Here is a 22,205-nt window from a genome sequence, read left to right on the forward strand (position 1 = left end):
ATTTTATTTAGAAAAAAAAAAAAGGGACGGATAGAACCTTAGGACAAATGTTGGAAGCAAAGCTGTACAGACAAAATCTTACACAGAAGCGTACACATACACCCTCACTAAAAGAGGTAAAGGGCGAAAAATCATAAATCTTGCTGTCAGAGACCACCTCCTCAATTTGGGATGATTCGTTGTCTAAAGGAGGGAAGGAAGGAAGGAAAGAAAGAAAGAAAGAGAGAAAGGACGAAGGTAAAGTATAATAACGTTCTTAAAATTAAAACTGATTATTAAGAAAAAAATTTTAAGAAAAAACCATGGACGGATAGAACCCTAGGACAAATGGTGGAAGCAAGACTATACAGATCTCACACAGAAGCATACACATACACCTTCACACAAAGAGTAATAGGGAAAAAAATCATAGATCTTGCTCCCAAAGTCCACCTCCTTAATTTGGGATGATTGGCTGTCTATTCATGTATTCCACAGATGCAGGGTCCATCAAGTTGATTGTGGAGCTTTAATCCGCTGCTTCTGAGGCTGCTGGAGAGATTTCCCTTTCTCTTCTTTGTTCTCACAGCTCACAGGGGCTCAGCTTTGGATTTGGCCCTGCCTCTGCGTGTAGGTCGCTGGAGGGCGTCTGTTTTTTGCTCAGACAGGACGGGGTTAAAGGAGCCGCTGATTCGGGGGTTCTGGCGTACTGAGGCCGGCGGGGAGGGAGGGGCACGGAATGCGGGGCGGGCCTGCGGCGGCAAAGTCCTTCGTGACCCTGCACCAGCCCGAGGCCCGCCGTGCGCTCTCCCGGGGAAGTCATCCCCGGATCCCGGGAACCCGGCAGTGGCAGGCTGCTCAGGCTCCGCGGAAGAGGGGCGTGGAGAGCGACCTGCGCTCGCACACAGGCCCCTTAGTGGCGGCAGCAGCAGCCCCAACGTCTCCCGCCCGCCTCTGGGGTCCGCACCTCCAGCCGCGGCTCGCGCCCGTCTGTGGGGTCCGCGCCGTCAGCCGCGGCTCGCGCCCGTCTCTGGATTCCGCGCTTTCAGCCGCGGCTCGCGCCCGTCTCTGGGGTTTGCGCTTTTAGCCGCGGCTCGCGCCCGTCTCTGGAGTTCCTTTAAGCAGCGTTCTTAAACCCCTCTCCTCACGCACCAGGAAACAAAGAGGGAAGAAAAAGTCTCTTGCCTCTTCGGCAGGTGCAGACTTTTCCCCGGACTCCTTCCCGGCTAGCTGTGGTGCACTAACCCCTTCAGGCTATGTTCAAGCGGCCAACCCCAGTCCTCTCCCTGCGCTCCATCCGAAACCGAAACCCGAGCCTCAGAGCCTCAGCTCGCAGCCCCGCCCGCCCCGGCGGGGGAGCAGACAAGCCTCTCGGGCTGGTGAGTGCCGGTCGGCACCGATCCTCAGTGCGGGAATCTCCCCGCTTTGCCCTCCGCACCCGTTGCTGTGCACTCCTCCGCGCCTTCGAAGCTCCCCCCTCCGCCTCCCGCAGTCTCCGCCCGCGAAGGGGCTTCCTAGTGTGTGGAAACTTTTCCTCCTTCACAGCTCCCTCCCACTGGTGCAGGTGCCGTCCCTATCCTTTTGTCTCTGTTTATTCTTTTTTTCTTTTGCCCTACCCAGGTACGTGGGGAGTTTCTTGCCTTTTGGGAGGTCTGAGGTCTTTTGCCAGCCTTCAGTAGGTGTTCTGTAGGAGTTGTTCCACGTGTAGATGTATTTCTGGTGTATCTGTGGGGAGGAAGGTGATCTCCGCGTCTTACTCTTCCGCCATCTTCCTGCTCTCCCCCACTGAGCTCTTTAGATTGTATGTGCCTGGGATTTAATTTGTTTTAGGGACAGTCCACAATCGAGGACTGATCCAAAACACCAACTCCCTTGCCCCTTGGAGAAAGTTTTTAAAAAGATAGGTGAGTGCTCTAGTCTATAGTGACTCCTAGAGTTTTTCCTGCAGTTATAAGTTCAGACACCCAGAGTGGTACCTGACTTGATTCCACACCCTTTGTTGCCTGTGTCTCCTGACTTTCAGTATTCGCCTTTCCTTTATGTAAGTAATAAACTACTCACTCAAAACCAGGTGAGTGTGTACTTCTAGTATACTAAGTAAAGTAAGACAAGGATGATTTTTCTTTAATAATAAGGCAATCTGAAGGACATACATGTAGCATTTTTGCTATTCTGATGTCAAATTACTAGTCTAGTGATAAATAAATGATGCCTTATTAAAAGTTTAACAGTGGTTGGACTGTCAGTTTGAACTGATTCTAATTTCAGTTCTAATTTATCACAGTGATAATGATACCTATAAATGTGATATCTTTACTTTTGGCTTATAGAGTAAAAACAGCTATGTAGAAGTTATTCTCATTAATAATTTAATAAACAATACATTATCACTATATATGTATATACTGAGATATATAGAGATATATACATACATACACATAGATACGTGTATATATATATTTTAAAATGAACTAGTGCCATGCAACCAGTGTTTCTCTATTAGCGTTGTAATTATTCCTCAATAATTTAAATTTATGCTTTACATTATTTTTTTAAACATTTCATTGGAGTATAATTGGTTTACAATGGTGTGTTAGTTTCTGCTTTATAACAAAGTGAATCAGCTATATGTGTACATATATCCCCATATCCCTCCCTCTTGAACCGCCCTCCCACCCTCCCTATCCCACACCTCTAGGTGGTCACAAAGCACCCAGCTGATCTCCCTGTGCTATGCGGCTGCTTCCCACTAGCTCTGCTTTACATTTTTAAACACAATTTTTTCAGTATGCTTTTAATGACTACACAATCCTCAAAGTAAAGCAATTGCTTTTTTCTACTACTTTTACCCAAATATTTTGTCAGCTATTTATGTACACATAAAGAAATATTGTCTCAGTAGTTGTTTAATACCTTATTACATTGGACAAAAAGTCTAGAGATATATGAAATTGATATGATTATAGACACCCTTTTCTCATTCCAAATGAGATATTAAATATTATACAGTATTTTATCATTTAATGGATTTTTATTAATGTGTATTTTTATAGAGTTTTAAAAATAAGTGATGAAATTAAGTCACTGAAATGCCTCTTTGGCATAATTGCTTTTACAAATGGTATGAAACTACTATGAAATATTCATATTTCATAAAATGGTTATGTAAAGGAAATATGTTGTACAGGAGTGGTGTACAGAGTCTAGTAGTATAATACAGAATAAAAAGCAAATTTAGAGCTTTGTTCTGATAATCTAAACAATCAATTCTCCAGAAAATTTAGTGAGAAAATTGTATTTATAATGAAACAATATAAAGTGCGCTGACAATCTAATATAAGTTATAGTGCATCAACATATTTTCATTTTTATTAAACAGAAGAAATGAAACTCAGTTTGGGAATTTTGAGTTCTGTACCTAGGTTATATTTACTAAACAGAACTTTGTTTTTTCCCCTCAAGAAAATTTGATCCACAGTAAAGTCTTTTATAAGCAAAGGTTTGATTAAGGTACATAGATAGATTAATTCTTTCTGGGATAGAGAGAAAAAGACTGATCAACCTGTCTTTGCTTCAGTTTCAGTAACGTGCACCATTGAAATACCACTTCAGTTAATTTATAATAAAATCAAATAACAGGGGAAAAATGAAACCATAAAAGTGTCATCATTTGATTATTTGTTTCAAGTCATCAAACATTTAGCTCTGTGTGGAGTATTTTATTTTTTCTATACATTGTGAGCATGAAGTTTTTATTTTTTCTCCCTTTTTTTCACAATCTTAAAATCCCTTAAAATCAATTGTTTATTTCATTCGTTTCTTTTAAGTAAATTAATTTTTAAAATTTGTATTGCTCCTACAACTTAAACTTAATTTAAAATTAAATTTATTGGGCTTCCCTGGTGACGCAGTGGTTGAGAGTCCGCCTGCCGATGCAGGGGACACGGGTTCGTGCCCCGGTCTGGGAAGATCCCACATGCCAGAGAGCGGCTGGGCCCGTGAGCCATGGCCACTGAGCCTGTGCGTGCGGAGCCTGTGCTCGGCAACGGGAGAGGCCACAGCAGTGAGAGGCCCGCGTACCACAAAAAAAAAAAAAAAAAAAAAAAATTCTTTCCTTAAAAATAAAACTATTATCTAGCACAAATAATCTATGAATCCACTGTTAGGTGACAATGATGTACTTAAAAGTTCTCAAAGGTAAACCAGTTAAAATTGCAGTTTCAAGATATGACTTCCAAAGTTACCAGCTAAATTTTATATCAGGAAAAGAAGGATATTTGTAGTGTGATAATTTTTAAAATAATTTTGAATCCTCTGCTAAAGATAACATTTAATTTTGTATAGTCTCTCTAATTATATATTTAAGGATCATAAATGAAGAATGATAAAATAATATATGATGAGTCATCAAGCATTCAAAATATGCTTTATCCAAAAAGTAATAAAAAATGACAAATATATTTCAGAGGTATATCTTTGTTAGTCTTTAGGAGTATGTTGGGTATCATATAAAAAATATTAAATGTCTTTTATATGTATTAATGGCAGATGGAGGCTATAAATTCTAATAGAAAACTATTATCTTTTTAAATTATGGGAATATGACTTCTTTAAAGTGAAAATAACCAGAAAAATTGTCAACTGACCAATAAAATAAAAAACAAAGCAAAGTTTGAATAATATTGTCAAAATATGCCTAAGATTCCAGCTAAAGTTTATTGAAATTCTAGATTTTTTAACAGCTTTATTGAGGTATAATTGACATATAAATATTGTATATATTTAAGGTGTACAGTTTAATATTTTGATACGTGTACATTGTGAAATGATCATATAATCAAGAAAATAATATATCTGTCACATTCACGCAGTTCTTCTTTTCTTTTTCTTCTTTATTTTGTGGTGAGAAGACTTAATTTAAGATCTACCCTTTAAGCAGATTTGAAGTATACAATATAGTGTTGTTAGCTATAGGTACCACAATATACATTAAATATTAAGAATTTATACATCTTGCATATCCGAAACTTTGTACACTTTGACTAACATCAGCCCATATCCACCTCTCCCCAGGCCCTGGAAACCACCATTCTGTTCTGTGATTCTATGAATTTGACTATTTTAGATTCCACATATAAGCAAGATCTTGCAATATTTGTCTTTCTGCATCAGACTTGTTACACTAAGTATAATGTTCTCCAAGTTCATTCACGTTGTTGCAAATGGCATCATTTCCTTCCTTTTTAGGCTAAATAATATCTCATATTATTACAATAAGTTTATATAATATGTAATAAAATATTATACAATATATAACAAATAATATAAACATAATATACATATATAAACATAATACATACATACATATATAAACATAATAAACATAATATAGCACATTTATATAATATGATAAATTTATTATATAAGTAATATTCCATATAGACCACATTTTCTTTATCCATTCATTCATTGATGGATATTTGGATTGTTTCCTTATCTTAGCTATTGTGAATAATGCTGCAGTGACCATAGGAGTGCAGATATCTCTTGAAGACCCTGATTTCAATTCCTTTGGATAAATACCCAGAAGTGAGATTGCTGGATCATATGGTACTTCTTTTTCAATTTTTTAGGAAACTCCATACTGTTTTTATAGTGATTAAACAGGTTACAGCCTCACTGACAGTGCACGAGGTTTCCAATTTCTCCACATCCTTGTTAACACATATTTTAAAATTTTATCTTTTTAAATAATAGTCATCCTAACAGATATAAGGTGATATCTCATTGTGGTTTTGATTTTTGTTTCTCTGATGATTATTGATGTAGAGCATCTTTTCATGTACCTGTTGGCCATCTTATATCTTCTTTGGAAAAATGTCTATTCATATCTTCTGCCCATTTTTAAATTTACTTTTTGCTATTGAGTTGTATATATATTTTTTCGATATTGGCCCATTTTCAGATATTTGATTTGCATACATATTCTCCTGTCTTATAGGTTGCCTTTACAATTTGTTGATTGTTTCCTTTGCTGTGCAGAAGCTTTCTAGTTTGATGTAGTCCCACTTGACTATTTTTGTTTTTGTTGCCTGTGTGCTTGGTGTCATGACCATGAAATCATTGCCAAGGACAATCTCATGAAGTTTTTCCCCTAGGTTCTCTTCTAAGAGTTTTCAGGTTTTTTGGTGTTAAAGAATATTATTAAATACTGGACAGTCTGGGAAACTACTGAATGTTGAAATAATAAAACCAATGAATAACATTCTGTGTTTCTTATTACTTGATTTTTATTTCATTTAGTAGTAATTTCTCAGGAAACTTCATTATATTGTGTTTAGTTCAATAATCACTAAGGCTTCATGTCATTATAACAATCCCTCATCAATTAGAACATTAAAGTTGAAATAGCCTGAATTCTCCTCTGTACTTACAAGGATGGTAAAGACAGCAATAACACATCTTTCTGTTGTTAGAGTGGCAAAGCAACTCTTTTGGAGTGTTAAGAATGTTAGAACTTTTTCAAGGATCCTATGGACATCTCATCCCTCAGTTATTTTTCTTCTTGACTACCTTCTGTTTGCCCAGATTGGTATTAGTTTCTGAGGCAGCTGATTATTTTTGATAAATGCTCTGAGGATAGGTTTTTGGTAAATGGTCTGAGGATAGGTCTTTTGCATCAGAGGTAACTCTCCTGAGGCAGATCAAATAATGATAAGCCCAGTGAATGGGGTCTTCCAGGGAACTTCAATACAAGTCAGGGAGTGAGTGACAGTACTCTGGAGATGGAGTTTTTGGGAAGCTGCAAACCATCATCCACCCTCCAGTGTGTGCTGAGCTTTTGGCGTATAGGCTACTATATACCTGAAAACAGGGAGGATAAGAGATAACTAAGCTCATTGTTTAACTGAAAATCAGCAGATTTTTGTAGTTATATCATCCTTGGATTGTTGCAATCCTTTGGTAAATTTCCAGAGTTTTGAATAGGTCAACTTGACAAATTTTCCTGGTGTTTTTGCTTTTGTGAAGGAGCAGATTTTCAGTTTTTACTCTCCCATTCCAAAAATGCTTCTCTGTGATTATATTAGGATATAGTTAAGCTGTTAAGGAGAGGTGAAACTAATGAATTCGTTTTAATGTCTCACATCTTAAATTTGCAGTTGTTGTTTGGGCAGAAAGAAGAGTATTAAGGGTTAATTTACCCATTTATTTTTTCTTTTACATAAAACAAAGTATAGACATACATTTCTGAGATTCTGGTTAAATAGGTGTTGATGAATTTGAATAGCAAATGAGAAATCTCATCATGTTAGTATCATAATTGATTTAAGTTTATTTTGTGGGTGAAGAGAAGTTTTAAAAGTTACAGTGTTCTTTACTTATGGAATGAAAAAGAACCCAAGCATCTACTTATTTATTCATTTCAGCTGGAAATTCTGTGACAGTTTTATTAGATTCTAAAACTCCTGAAGGAAAACATAGATATATAATGAATACATAAATATTCAAACAATCCCTTGTAAACACATGAAATATTAGTGTAATTTAAATATCCAAAGCACACACATTCTATATATAGTACAATAATAACAAAGAGATCATTACAATTAGATGCCATTTTTTCCTAAAAAAATACTACTAACATTTATCCATGTATGATGTATTTTAATTTTCTTGGTTATAACCTGGATTCAGTATGAACGTAAGTAGGGAGAATCTGGAAAATCAAATCATCAATAAATTAATAAGTACTTGAAAGAACATTAATAGTACTGACAGTCTAGATTATTATGAAATAAAAGTCTGTGAGAGCAGTTTATAATTTGGAAGCTATTTTTTTCCCTAGCACCAGAATCCTTCAATAATCAACTAGCCTACAGAAAGTTGATTTGGTTTGCCATGCCACATCAGATATGGATATGGATTTATGTTCCCCTTACTCCCAAATGCCTTTTCCCTACCTGCATACACTTTTTAAGAAACTTCAGAGCTTTCCAAGTTACTGAATCTCATGGATAATTTTCTCCAAGACAGTATAATCCAATCTTGAAAATACATTACAAATGCTATAAACATATACAAAGTACAATATGTGATATATGTTTAATTGTTAATTATCAGCCCTTTTTCACGATTCTGTTTAGCAATAGCTACATGCTTAAAAATCCACTAGTGTTCCTTTTCCAGTCGAGCATTCATTTTGAAACTAAAATTCATCAGCAGTCTAGGATTCTTTCTTTTCCTGAATGGAAAGGTCTTCAGCAAGTCAAGAGAAATATGTAACATAGTGTGAATTAACATTACTCTATGTTAAAATCTATATTATGTTTTAAAATATTTATTTTAAATGTTTAAAAATATTTTACATATTATTAGATTGATCATTAGTATAGCTTCAAATTTATATTTCTATTTAGTTTAACATATTTAAATCATATACACAGAAACATACAGACCTATACAGTTGAACTACTATTTTATATCCATATATATAAAAATTTTCCTTGCTATTCTTACATCATAGCAAGTATTTAGCATTTCCTTTTTATGTATTCTTTAAAAATTAGTATAAAGTAATATATTAAAAAAATCTTTGTGGCTTTTGAAACAATATATTTGGTTAGTGGGTTCCCCCATGTTTATACTAGCATTTAGGGCATGAACTGAATGGCTACTTGATCAAGACACAGAAGATTTAAAAGGTCACTGATGTATAATGGTGAGAATCACCTCATATAGCTTTTTATCTCAGAGATATTTTCTTCATGAAATAACTTGTAAATTGACAAAGCAAAAAAAAATTCAAGGCAAATATTTTCCTGCATTAAATATTGAAAAAAACAAAGCAATATAAGACAAACATTATAATGAAGAAGTGAAAATATATGATGTCTTTGTTTTAGGTCACATACTCTAGAAAATAAGTAGACTTACTTTCTACTTGGAGTATGTTTTCTGATTTACACATAAAACTTCAATCATATCACTCGATCATGAAATCATTTTACATACAGTATTTACATACATAATTTAAAGTAAAATATTGTGTTATGTGCTTGCAATACATAAATTTGTGTTCCACAATGCCTTGTCAAAACTTCAGAAATACAAAAAGCTCTGAAAATTATGTATTTTTTTCCATAGTTCATTTGGTAACTAAATCTAATCTCACTTGAGATTAGACCACTTATAATCTTTACTTACCCACTTAGGGTGCACATTCATAAACTTTGCTGCAGAAAAATTAGTTGGTTTATTTAGTGGTAGCTCTCTGAGTTCCTGATATATCCATGATTTATATATATCTGAATCACTGTGCTGTACACCTGAAACTAACACAACATTGTAAATGAACTGTACTTCAATAAATATATATATATACCAAAAAGCGGTATGCAGGAGTTCAGATTTCTTCATATCCTTGGCAGCAGTTGTTTTCTTTCGTCTTTTTAATGGACACTCTAACAAGTGTGACGTGATAGAGATAGCTCATTGAATCTTATAGTGCATCATAAGTATTATACGGACTCTTTATGCTATTGTGAGACACTGATGCTCCTGCTTGTATCAGCAGTTAATTTTTATTATTGATATAGCTTGTAGACATGATGATTTCTCAACTGCCTCCTCCACTGCCATTAAATCAGAGCACTTTAAAACCTATGGAAATTAGAAAGTACTTCTATAGGTATCTCAGAAAAGCAGCAGGTGTCTGTTGTGCTGAATGTCATTCAACATTTCTACAAGTGCCTAGAAGTTCTGAAATAACCTTTTCTTACTTTTTTTACGTCTTTAAGATTTGGCTTTTACTAACCTGGAAAATTCAAGATGTTGTTTATTTCATTATAAATAAGAATTTGAGCAAGATAATTTGAAATTATACAAATGAAACCCCATCACATTTTTAAGTTACAGTAAAAGAATTTATAAGCTTATCCACTTGCCAAAATTCACTGTGGTATTGCTTAACTCTTTGAAGTATTCTTGGGTTTTCTCTATTGTTTTCCTCCTCAGAACTATGTAATTCTAATTAGGATTCTTTAAAAGGGGGGGGGGGGAGTTATCTCCATTGCCTCATTTGCATTTTAGAGTGAGTAAAGGGGACATCCCATTAGAATTACAAGTATTTAAAACTTCATGAACAAATCCGAATACATTATCATCACTAGTAAATCATAAGGACAGCTTTAGGTTACCGAATGTTTTCAGATTGTTATACTTTAAGTTGTACTTTCAGTAATATCACTGGAGCCCAGCCTAATACTAACTCACCTTTACTTCAGGATTTTACTTTTTAAAAAAAATACTTTATTTTTTTAGAGGAGTTCTAGGTTTGAAACAAAATTGAGAGGGAGGTACAAACTTTATCCATATATCCCCCCTACTGTTTCCACTTTTTGGGGAATTATGACTAATGCTTCTATAAACATTCTAGAACAAATCTTCAGTTGTGAACATATATTTTCATTTCTTTTGGGTAAATATCTAAGATTAGAATTACTGGGTCAATGGTGGCTTCATGTTTAACTCCATAAGAAACTGCAAGACTGCATTTCAAACTTTTTATATTTTTTTATATTTATGCAAGCAATGAATGAAAACTGCACCATGTTCTACACCATTGCTTTATATTATTAGCTTTAAAATTTTAGCCATTTAGCAGTAGTATTTCAATGTGGTTTAATTTTTATTACTCTGATGATTAACAAGGTTGAGCAATTTTCGTTTGTACATCTTCTTTTGTGAAGTATCTAATTAACACCTTTGCCCATGTTTTATAAGGTTGTTTGTCTTGTTATTGTAACATATTTAAAAATACATTCTGAATGAAATTCTTTATCAGATATTAGTTTAGCAAGTATTGTTTTTTTCTTGTATTTTTATTTTCTGATGAGTATGTTTTAAACAGCTAACTTTTAAAATTTTGATGAAGTCTAGCTTAATGTATATATATATATACATATAACTTTCTGTTTATGTTATATAATTGGTATATACTATTTAAGAAACCTTTGACAAACTCAAGGTCACAAAGACTTCTCTCAGGTTTTCTTCTAAAAGTTTTATAAGTTTAATGTTCACATTTAGGTCTATGATTTATTTTGATTAAATTTTGATTATTTTTTTGAATTTTGTTGTTAGGCAAGGGTAGAACTTAAGTTTTCTTATAGATGTATATTCAATTTTTCAGCACCACTAGTTGACAATATTTTCTTTTTCTCTTTGCATTCCCATTATATCTTTCTTGGAAACCAAATGTTTGAGGACCTATTTCTTCACTCTCTCTTTTTTTTCTCCATTAATTTATGTCTGCTTTTATACCAATATTTCATTATTTGCTGGTTGCTTTTTAATGAGCTTTGAAATCAGGTAGCGTGAGTCATCCAACTTTGTTCTTTATTTTCATAGCTTTTTGATATTCTTGGTCTTCTGTGTTTTCACATAAATTTTTCAATTAGCTCGCCAACTTATAAAAAAACAATTTTTTTGGTCTAGATTTTTACTACGTTATATAATGCTGTTTTTTTCTCCTTTATAACTGCAGTTACATAGGGTCTGTATTCATCCTTCCATTAACATACTCTCCTGTCTCTATCTAAATACTCTCTCTATGATATTTTATTCTACAAAGCCTTTATTCATATATCTGCAGTTTATATCTCCTGCCTGTACTATTTCTAAAAACTAGATTCATATATCCAGTTGTCTAAGTCACATGTTATATGCCATATGTCAAAATTTCAACTTAGTTGTCTCATAGGAATCCTATCTTCAACATGTTCAAATTGAATACTATTTCTCTGTGCTTCAGTCTATTACATTTCTTGTCCATCTAATCAGAATTAATGGCACTTCTATCTGTCCATCCAGATGTTCCTGCCAAATAAATATCTTTCTTTTTTTTTTTTTTTTTTTTGCGGTATGCGGGCCTCTCAGTGTTGTGGCCTCTCCCGTTGCGGAGCACAGGCTCCGGACGCGCAGGCTGAGCGGCCATGGCTCACAGGCCCAGCCGCTCCGCGGCATGTGGGATCTTCCCGGACCTGGGCACGAACCCGTGTCCCCTGCATCGGCAGGCGGACTCTCAACCACGGCGCCACCAGGGAAGCCCTAAGTATCTTTCTTGATTCTCTCCTTTGACTGATGCTGCTTATTGTCTTGTTCAGCACTTATTCTGAATTCATTCCTGGTCAGCAGAGGCTAAAAAGCTGTTACAGCTATGTCTCTAGATATGTTTTGTCAGGCTTTGAAACCACTTGTTTAGACAATGTGCCTATATAACTCTTCTGTGAAGACACTGCAGTACACTCATGTGAATGGGAATTAAAGATCTGATAAATTGGATCAGCTTATCCATGGTTTCTTGGTACTGATCATGCATTGTGCTCTAGAATTTCTCTAATTTCCTGATGTTGGCCATATTTCTTACATATCCCTCTCTCCTCAGTCATATTCTCTCATATCTAGCTGAATATTTTAAAATGCTGTGAAGGAAAAGAGCAAGATAAGTTAAGTGTTTCTGTAGAATTTTGTTCACTGTTTATATAAGTATTTTTTCAGGAAATAATAAAGCCAGTAAACATGTTATACTAGATTGACAGTTTAGAGATAGGGCATCAGAATATTTAGACAACTTTTCTCATTATGAAAATGAGAAAAAAGAAAGTATTTAAACTGAAAGGAGGCATGGGTAAAGAGAATTTTTTAGGGTGCTTATTTAATTGACTACATATTACATATCAATAAATATTGATCATATTTAAGTACAGATAAAATAGAGTTAAGAAATAAGAGAAAGTTATAAAAGGGAACTTTCCAAGTTTCTAGAAACTAAACCAGAATTGTTCTCTTTTATACTCATAATTATCCAAGAATGCTAATTATGAAAGAGAACCAACCCTGACATAATGGATATCTAACTGGGACAATCAAGCCAGGAAAAGCCTGGAAGAAAATCTTCAGATAACTCTGTGATATCATAACAAAAACTTACATGCACACAAATATCTTGTGTCTATAATCATCATTCCTTGCCTTGAGAAACTACAGGATTTACCTATGCATCAATACTTCTGTTTTTAATAAAGGTAAATATGTGTTATTAAGAACTTGGGTTTGAAGGCCTTTCTCTACCATGCATTAATTTAGACAATTCTTAGTTTGTTCATCCATAAAATAGTAATTATACAATTACCTCCCTCATATGTTTAGTCTAATGATTAAATAAATACTTAGAATAGTTGCTGTTACATAGTCATTACTTAATAAGTGCACATTTTTAGGTAATATTATTGATATTTTTCTACCTTCTGCTAAAAAGTCTGTGAGATAAATGTTCTTTTTCTTAGTATACAAATGAAGTATTTGAAAGTCAAAACTGTCAAGTGACAGAGTTAGAATTTTAAAACCATATGTGTTTGTTTTTGAAAACTATTCTTTGGGCACTAATTATAATCTAGTAGGTCAGAATAAGATTGTTATCAACAAACTAAAGCAAAGCAAGGATAGTATATATTTTAAGATAGGGAATTACATATGTGTGATGTATATGTGTGTCTGAAAGTGTGGTTAAACCAAGGTAGGTGATTCTACTAATCCATGAATAAAGAACTATACACAGACGTTTTATACTTAAATATAACTCCAATTTGGGATATTCGTTTTGCATTTGTTTTTGTTTAATGTCATTTGTTTCCTTGTAATAATCTGTCTTTTCTGCTAATTCTCCTAATGGGAAAACAACAAAATGAATGAATGTTTCAAAATTTTATTTACTAAAATTTGATATTGAGAATCTTTACTACAAGAAGTAATGTTTTAGTACTGTATATCGTGAAGACCTAAAAAATTAGTCATGGTAAAATATCATCATGTCTTATCTCTACAGTACTACTTTTAATTCATTTCAAAAGAGATCTTCACTTTCTCTTCACATCAGAATACAAGTAAATTACTGTATGACAAGAAATTGCTATTTCCTTTTATAATCTTGGGTGCAGTGAATATGCCAAGGTGAATGGAAGTGCCATTTGGAAAGTGTTTATGAATGCATTATTAACTCATTCATATGTGAAATTTCAAAGCTCTTTATCATAAATACAAAATGTGAAATATTTTCCTAAAATGAATGATAAAATGCTTTTTATCTAGACAGTGCTACTTGAAGATTATAATTTGAGATAATACCTCTGCAGTTTTTATTTCACAGTTTATTGGATGCTTGCCTTGAGTCAGTACAGTTTAGAAAGATACATTTTCAGCAGTTAAATTGTACCATACTGTTTTATGACAATTTAGCATGGATTTGGAAATATTCTTATCCATTATCTTTATAATCATAATTGTATTCTTGTAAAAATTAAACTTTATGTGACATTTCATCCAATACAACCAAAATCAATATAGACCTTATAAACACATAAAACCTGCTAATTTAATGTATAAAGACTAATAAATATTTATTTTTCTATTTTCTATTACTCCAATATGCAATTACAAGAGCAAGAAAAGTCTGGCAGAAAATCTCCAATGTGCAATTATAAGAGCATTTTGTAGAATATGTTGGGATGAGCACTGCATTCGTGGGATATTTTTACATTTTGATTTAAAAATTTAGATCTATAGTCTAATAATTTTCTACATACAAATTCTTTACCACCAAATTTGTTCATTAAGATATTTTTACAACTTACTTAATTTCATCTTATGTAACTTCTTCCATTCTATGATATGGCCATTCAGTCCGACCTCTTTTTTGTATCTGGGAGTTTGTTCATGCTATTTTCTCTATCCATAACCCTATTCTAAAAAATTTTCAAGTGATTGTCTCTCCTTCATCTTCTGCTAATCAGTTTACGTGTCATTTTCTCAGGAAGGACTTCTCTATCACTGAAGTATACTGTGAAGCCCCTCCGCACATAGTAGTATTATTTTTACATCTGTACTTATATTTCACTGTCCTTAGCATATTTTTAGTTTATATTAATTTAAAATGGAGAGAAAAGGAATCTTTTTTAAAAATTGGTGGATCGAACAGAAAATACTTCAGGAAAACAGTATGATTTTCAGAAAATATAAACTGCAAAACACAACTGTAGGCTTCTATCAAGAGCATTATGTTCAAGTTAAGGACATGGAAAATTTTTAAAGTAAAGAAAAATAAATATATAAACACTAAACAAAACAAAGATACTGTAACTATACTAATAGTAGTCAAAGTACATTTCAAGCACAAATGTGTCACTAAAGGACAGAGGAATATTTTGTAATTTAGAAAAAGAAACCGAACAGGAACATAACACATTTCAAAAGTTATATGCAAAATAATATAGATTTTAAATATTTAAAGCACAGGTAGAAAGAAATATATTAGATATATACATACATAAAAATATATATTTTATTATATGCCATACACATATGTATTCAAAATTCATGGGAGATATTCACATACCACACATTTAACATTTATTGTATGATAGCTAATATAACAAAGAAAAAAAATGCTATAGTAGGTATGTAAGCACAAGCAGCAAATTGACAGTATTTTTTTTTTAATATCTTTACTGGAGTATAATCACTTTACAATGTTGTGTTAGTTTCAGCTGTATAACAAAGTGAATCAGCCATATGTGTACATATATCCCCATATCCCTCCCTCTTGAACCTCCCTCCCACCCTCCCTATCCCACCTCTCTAGGTGGTCACAAAGCACCAAGCTGAGCAGCTTAGGCTTTGCAGCTGCTTCCCACTAGCTATCTATTTTATATTTGGTAGTGTATATGTGTCAGCGCTACTCTCTCACTTCATACCAGCTTCCCCTTCCCCTGCCCCGTGTCCTCAAGTCCATTCTCTACATCTGCATGTTTATTGCTATCCTGACCCTAGGTTCATCGAAACATTTTTTTTTTTAGATTCCATATATATGTTAGCATATGGTATTTGTTTTCCTCTTTCTGACTGACTTCACTCTGTATGACAGACTCTATGTCCATCCACCTCACTACAAACACCTCAATTTCATTTCTTTTTATGGCTGAGTAATATTCCATTGTATATATGTGCCACATCTTCTTTATCCATTCATCTGTCGATGGACACTTAGGTTGCTTCCATGTCCTGGCTATTGTAAATAATGCTGCAGTGAACATTGTAGTACATGACTCTTTGAATTATGGTTTTCTCAGGGTATATGCCCAGTAGTGGAATTCCTGGGTCATGTGGTAGTTCTATATTTAGCTTTTTTAAGGAACCTCCATATTGTTCTCCATAGTGGCTGTATCACTTGACATTCCCACCAACAATGCAGGAGGGTTCCCTTTTCTCCACACGTCTCAGCATTTATTGTTTGTAGATTTTTTGATGATGGCCATTCTGACTAGTGTGAGGTGATACCTCATTGTAGTTTTGATTTGCATTTCTCTAATGATTAGTGATGTTAAGCATCCTTTCATGTGTTTATTGGCAATCTGTATATCTTCTTTGGAGAAATGTCTGTTTAGGTCTTCTGCCCATTTTTGGATTGGGTTGTTTGTTTTTATGATATTGAGCTGCATGAGCTGCTTGTATATTTTGGAGATTAATATTTTGTAAAATGCTTCATTTGCAAATATTTTCTTTCATTCTGAGGGTGGTCTTTTTGTCTTGTTTGTGGTTTTATTGCTGTGCAAAAGCTTTTACGTTTCATTAGGTCTCATTTGTTTATTTTTATTTAAATTTACATCACTCTAGGAGGTGGGTCAAACAGGATTTTGCTGTAATTTATGTCATAGAATGTGCTGCCTCTGTTTTCCTCTAAGAGTTTTATAGTGTCTGACCTTACATTTAGGTCTTTAATCCATTATGAGTTTATTTTTTTTATTTTTTATTTTTTTCAGTACTCGGGCCTCTCACTGTTGTGGCCTCTCCTGTTGCGGAGCACAGGCTCCGGACGCGCAGGCTCAGCGGCCATGGCTCATTGGCCTAGCTGCTCCGCGGCACGTGGGATCTTCCCGGACCAAGGCATGAGCCCGCGTCCCCTGCATCAGCAGGCGGACTCTCAACCACTGCGCCTTAGGGAAGCCCTATGAGTTTATTTTTGTGTACGGTGTTAAAGAGTGTTCTATTTCATTCTTTACCATGTGGCTGTCCAGTTTTCCTAGCACCAGTTATTGAAGAGACTGTCTTTTCTCCATTGTATATTCTTGCTTTCTTTGACAAAGATAAGGTGACCATATGTGCATGTGTTTATCTCTGGGCTTTCTATCCTGTTCTGTTGATCTGTATTTCTGATTTTGTGCCAGTACCACACTTTCTTGATTACTGTAGCTTTGTAGTATAGTCTGAAGTCAGGGAGCCTGATTCCTCCAGCTCCGTTTTTCCTTCTCAAGATTGCTTTGGCTATTCAGGGTCTTTTGTGTTTCCATACAAACTGTAAAATTTTTTGTTCTAGTTCTGAGAAAAATGCCCTTGTTAGTTTGATAAGGATTGCATTGAATCTGTAGATTGCTTTTGGTAGTATAGTCATCTTCACAATGTTGATTCTTCCAATCCAAGAGCATGGTATATCTCTCCATCTTTTTGTATCATCTTTAATTTTTCTTCAGTGTCTTATAGATTTCTGCATACAGGTCTTTTGTCTCCTTAGGCAGGTTTATTCCTAGGTATTTTATTCTTTTTGTTGCAGTGGTAAATGAGAATGTTTCCTTAATTTCTCTTTCAGATTTTTCATTGTTAATGTATAGGAATGCAAGAGATTTCTGTGCATTAATTTTGTATCCTGCTACTTTACTAAATTCATTGGTTAGCTCTAGCAGTTTTCTGGTAGCATCTTTAGGATTCTCTTTGTGTAGTATCATGTAATCTGCAGACAGTGACAAGTTTACTTCTTTTATTCCAATTTGGATTGCTTTTCTCTTTCTTTCTCTGATTGCTGTGGATAAAACTTCCAAAACTATGTTGCATAAGAGTACTGAGAGTAGGCACCCTTGTCTTGCTCCCAATCTTACAGAAAGTGGTTTCAGTTTTTCACCATTGAGTATGTCGTTGGCTGTGGGTTTCTTATATATGGCCTTTATAAGGTTGAGGTAGGTTCCCTCTGTGCCCACTTTCTGGAGAGTATTTATCATAAATAGGTTTTGAATTTTGTCAAAAGCTTTTTCTGCATCTATTGAGATGATCATATGGTTTTTGTCCTTCAATTTGTTAATAGGGTGTATCACATTGATTGTTTTGCATATAATGAAGAATCCCTGCATTTCTGGGATAAACTCCACTTGATCATGGTGTATGATCCTTTTAGTGCTGTTGAATTCTGTTTGGTAGTATTTTGTTGAAGATCTTTGCATCTATGTTTAGGAGTAATATCGGCCTGGAGTTTTCTTTTTTTGTGACATCTTTGTCTGGTTTTGGTATCAGGGTGTTGATGGCCTCGTAGAATGAGTTTTGGAGTATTTCTCCCTCTGCTGTATTTTGGAAGATTTTGAGAAGAATAGATGTTAGCTCTTCTCTACATGTTTGATAGAATTTGCCTGTGAAGCCATCTGGTTCTGGGCTTTTGTTTGTTGCAAGATTTTTAGTTAGTTTCAATTTCAATGCTTGTGATTGTCTGTTCATATTTTCTATTTCTTCATGGTTCAGTCTTAGAAGGTTGTAGTTTACTCAGAAATTTTCCATTTCTTCCAGGTTATTCATTTTATTGGCATATAGTTGCTTGTAATAGTCCCTCATGATCCCTTATATTTCTGCAGCGTCAGTTGTTTCTTCTCCTTTTTCATTCCTAATTCTGTTGATTTGAATCTTCTCATTTTTGTTCTTAATGAGTCTTGATAATGGTTTATCAATTTTGTTTATCTTCTCAAAAAAACAGCTTTTAGTTTTATTGATCTTTGCTATTGTTTCTTTTCTTTTTCATTTATTTCTGACCTGATCGTTATGATTTCTTTCCTTCTGCTAACTTTGGGGTTTTTTCTCTAATTGCTTTACGTGTAAGTTTAGGTTGTTTATTTGAGATTTTTCTTGTTTCTTGAGGTAAGATTGTATTGCTATAAATTTCCCTCTCAGAACTGCTTTTGCTGCATCCCATAGGTTTTGGGTCGTCTTGTTTTCATTGTCATTTGTTTCTAGGTATTTTTTGATTTCCTCTTTGATTTCTTCAGTGATCTCTTGGTTAGTTAGTACTGTATTATTTAGCCCCCATGGGTTTGTATTTTTTACACTTTTTTCTTGTAATTGATATCCAGTCTCATAGTGTTATGGTTGGGAAGGATACTTATGATTTCAGTTTTCTTAAATTTATCAAGGCTTGATTTGTGACCTAAGATATGATGTGTCCTGGAGAATGTTCCATGAACACTTGAGAAGAAAGTGTATCCTGTTGTTTTTGGATGGAATGTCCTATAAATATCAATTAAGTCCATGTGGTCTAATGTGTCATTTAAAGCTTGTGTTTCCTCATTTACTTTCATTTTGGATGATCTGTCCATTGGTGAAAGTGGGGTGTTAAAGTCCTCTACTATGATTGTGTTACTGTCAGTTTCCCCTTTTATGGCTGTTTGCATTTGCCTTATGTATTGAGGTGCTCCTTTGTTGGGTATAAATATTTACAATTGTTATATCTTCTTCTTGGATTGAGCCCTTGATCATTAATGTAGTGTCCTTCTTTGTCTCTTGTAATAGTGTTTATTTTAAAGTGTGTTTTGTCCGATATGAGTATTGCTACTCCAGCTTTCTTTTGATTTCCGTTGGCATGGAATATCTTTTTCCTTCCCCCCACCTTCAGTCTGTGTGATCTGAAGTGGGTCTGAAGGTCTGAAGTGGGTCTCTTGTTGACAGTATATATATGGGTCTTGTATTTGTATCCATTCAGTCAGTCTGTTTCCTTTGACTGGAGCATTTAATCCATTTACATTTAAGGCAATTATCGATATGTGTGTTCCTATTACCATTTACTAAATTGTTTTGGTTTTGTTATTGTAGGTCTTTTCCTTCTCTTGTGTTTCCTGCTTAGAGAAGTTCCTTTAGCATTTGTTGTAAATCTGGTTTGGTGGTACTGAATTCTCTTAGCTTTTTCTTGTCTGTAAAGGGTTTAATTACTGCATGGAATGTGAATGAGATCCCTGCTGGGTAGAGTAATCTTGGTTGTATGTTTTTCCCTGTCAGCACTTTAAATATGTCCTGCCACTCCATTATGGCTTACAGAGTTACTGCTGAAAGATCAGCTGTTAACCTTATGGGGAATCCGTTGTATGTTATTTATTGCTTTTCCCTTTCTGCTTTTAATAATTTTTCTTATTTAATAATTTAAATAATATTTAATTTAATAATTTTTCTTATTATTTTCTTATTTTATTTATTCAAAAATAAATTTAATTTTTGATAGTTAGATTAATATGTGTCCTGGCATATTTCTCCTTGGGTTTATCCTGTATAGGACTGTCTGCACTTCCTGTACTTGATTAACTATTTCCTTTCCCATATTAGGGATGTTTTCGATTATAATCTCTTCAAATATTTTCTCAGTCCCTTTCTTTTTCTCTTATTTTTCTGGGACCCCTATAATTTGAATGCTGGTGCATATAATGTTGTACCAGAGCTCTCTGAGACTGTCCTCAATTCTCTTCATTCTTTTTTCTTTATTCTGCTCTGCAGCAGTTATTTCCACTGTTCTATCTTCCAGATTACTTATCTGTCCTTCTGCCTCCGTTATTCTGCTATTGATTCCTTCTGGAGTATTTTTAATTTCATTTATTGTGTTGTTCATCATTGTTTGTTTGCTCTTTAGTTCTTCTAGGTCCATGTTAAACATTTCTTGTATTGTCTCCATTGTATTTCCAAGATTCTCAATCATCTTTACTATCATTACTCTGAATTCTTTTTCTGGTAGACTGCCTATTTCCTCTTCATTTGTTTGGTCTGGTGATATTTTACCTTGCTCCTTCATCTCCTGCATATTTCCGTCTTCTGATTTTGTTTAACTTACTGTGTTTGGGGTCTCCTTTTCTCAGGCTGCAGGTTTGTAGTTCCTTTTATTTCTGGTGTCTGCCCTCAGTGGGTGAGGTTGCTTTAGTGGCTTGTGAAGGCTTCCTGGTGGGGGGGACTGGTGCCTGTGTTCTGGTGGTTGGGGCTCGCTCTTGTCCCTTTGGTGGGCAGGGCCGTGTCTGGTGGTTTTTTTTTTGGGGTGTCTGTGAGCTTAGTATGACTTTAGGCAGCCTCTCTGCTTATGGGTGGGGTTGTGTTCCTGTTTTGCTAGTTGTTTGGCATGGGGCATCCAGCACTGGAGCTTGCTGGCTGTTGGGTTGAGGTGGATCTTAGCATTGAGATGGAAATCTCTGGGAGAGCTCTCTCTGATTAATATTACATGGGGCTGTGAAGTCTCCGGTGGTCCAACATCCTGGATTTGGCTCTCCCAACTCAGAGGCTCAGGCCCAGTACCCAGCTGGAGCACCAAGACCCTGTCAACTGCACAGCTCAGAAGAAAAGGAAGAAAAAAAAAACAGAACCCCAAAACAGATGGTAAAAACAAAACTAAACAGAAAAAACCACACAAACATACACACACACACTCACACACACAAAAAAACAAAAAAATGAACAGACAGAACCCCTAGACAAATGGTAAAAGCAAAACTAAACGGAAAAAATCACACAAAGAAACATACCCACACACACTCACAAAAAGAGGGAAAAAAATGGGAGAGAGCAACCACTAAACAAACCCACAAATAAAAACAATCACTAAAAAATAAACTAAGCTATAAACATAAAGCCAAAAGCAAATCAAACTGAGAAATCAAACCCCAAGTCCACAGTTACCCCCAAAGTCCACCACCTCAATTTTGGGAACACTTGTTTTCTATTCAGGTATTCCAGACATGCAGGTTTTACTAAGCCGACTCTGGGGATTTAGTCCACTGCTCCTGAGGCTGCACAGAGAAATTTCCCTTTCTCTTTGTTCGCACAGCTCCTGCAGTTCATCATTGGTTTTGACCCTGCCTCTGTGTGTAGGCCGCCCTCAGGTGTCTCTTCTCAGCCCAGACAGGAGGGGGTTAAAGCAGCAGCTGATTAGGGGTCTCTTGCTCACTGAGCCTGGGGACAGGTAGGGGTACGGTAGTCACAATTGGAATGCGCATCGTGCCTGTGGCGGCAGAGGCTGGTGTGATGTTGCAACAGCCTGAGGCATGCCATGTGTTCTCCCGGGGAAGTCTTCCCTGGATCATGGGACCCTGGCAGTGGTGTGCTGCACAGGCTCC

This window comes from Delphinus delphis, chromosome 2 (genome assembly GCF_949987515.2).
Source record: "Delphinus delphis chromosome 2, mDelDel1.2, whole genome shotgun sequence".
NCBI classification, from domain to species: Eukaryota; Metazoa; Chordata; class Mammalia; order Artiodactyla; family Delphinidae; genus Delphinus; species Delphinus delphis.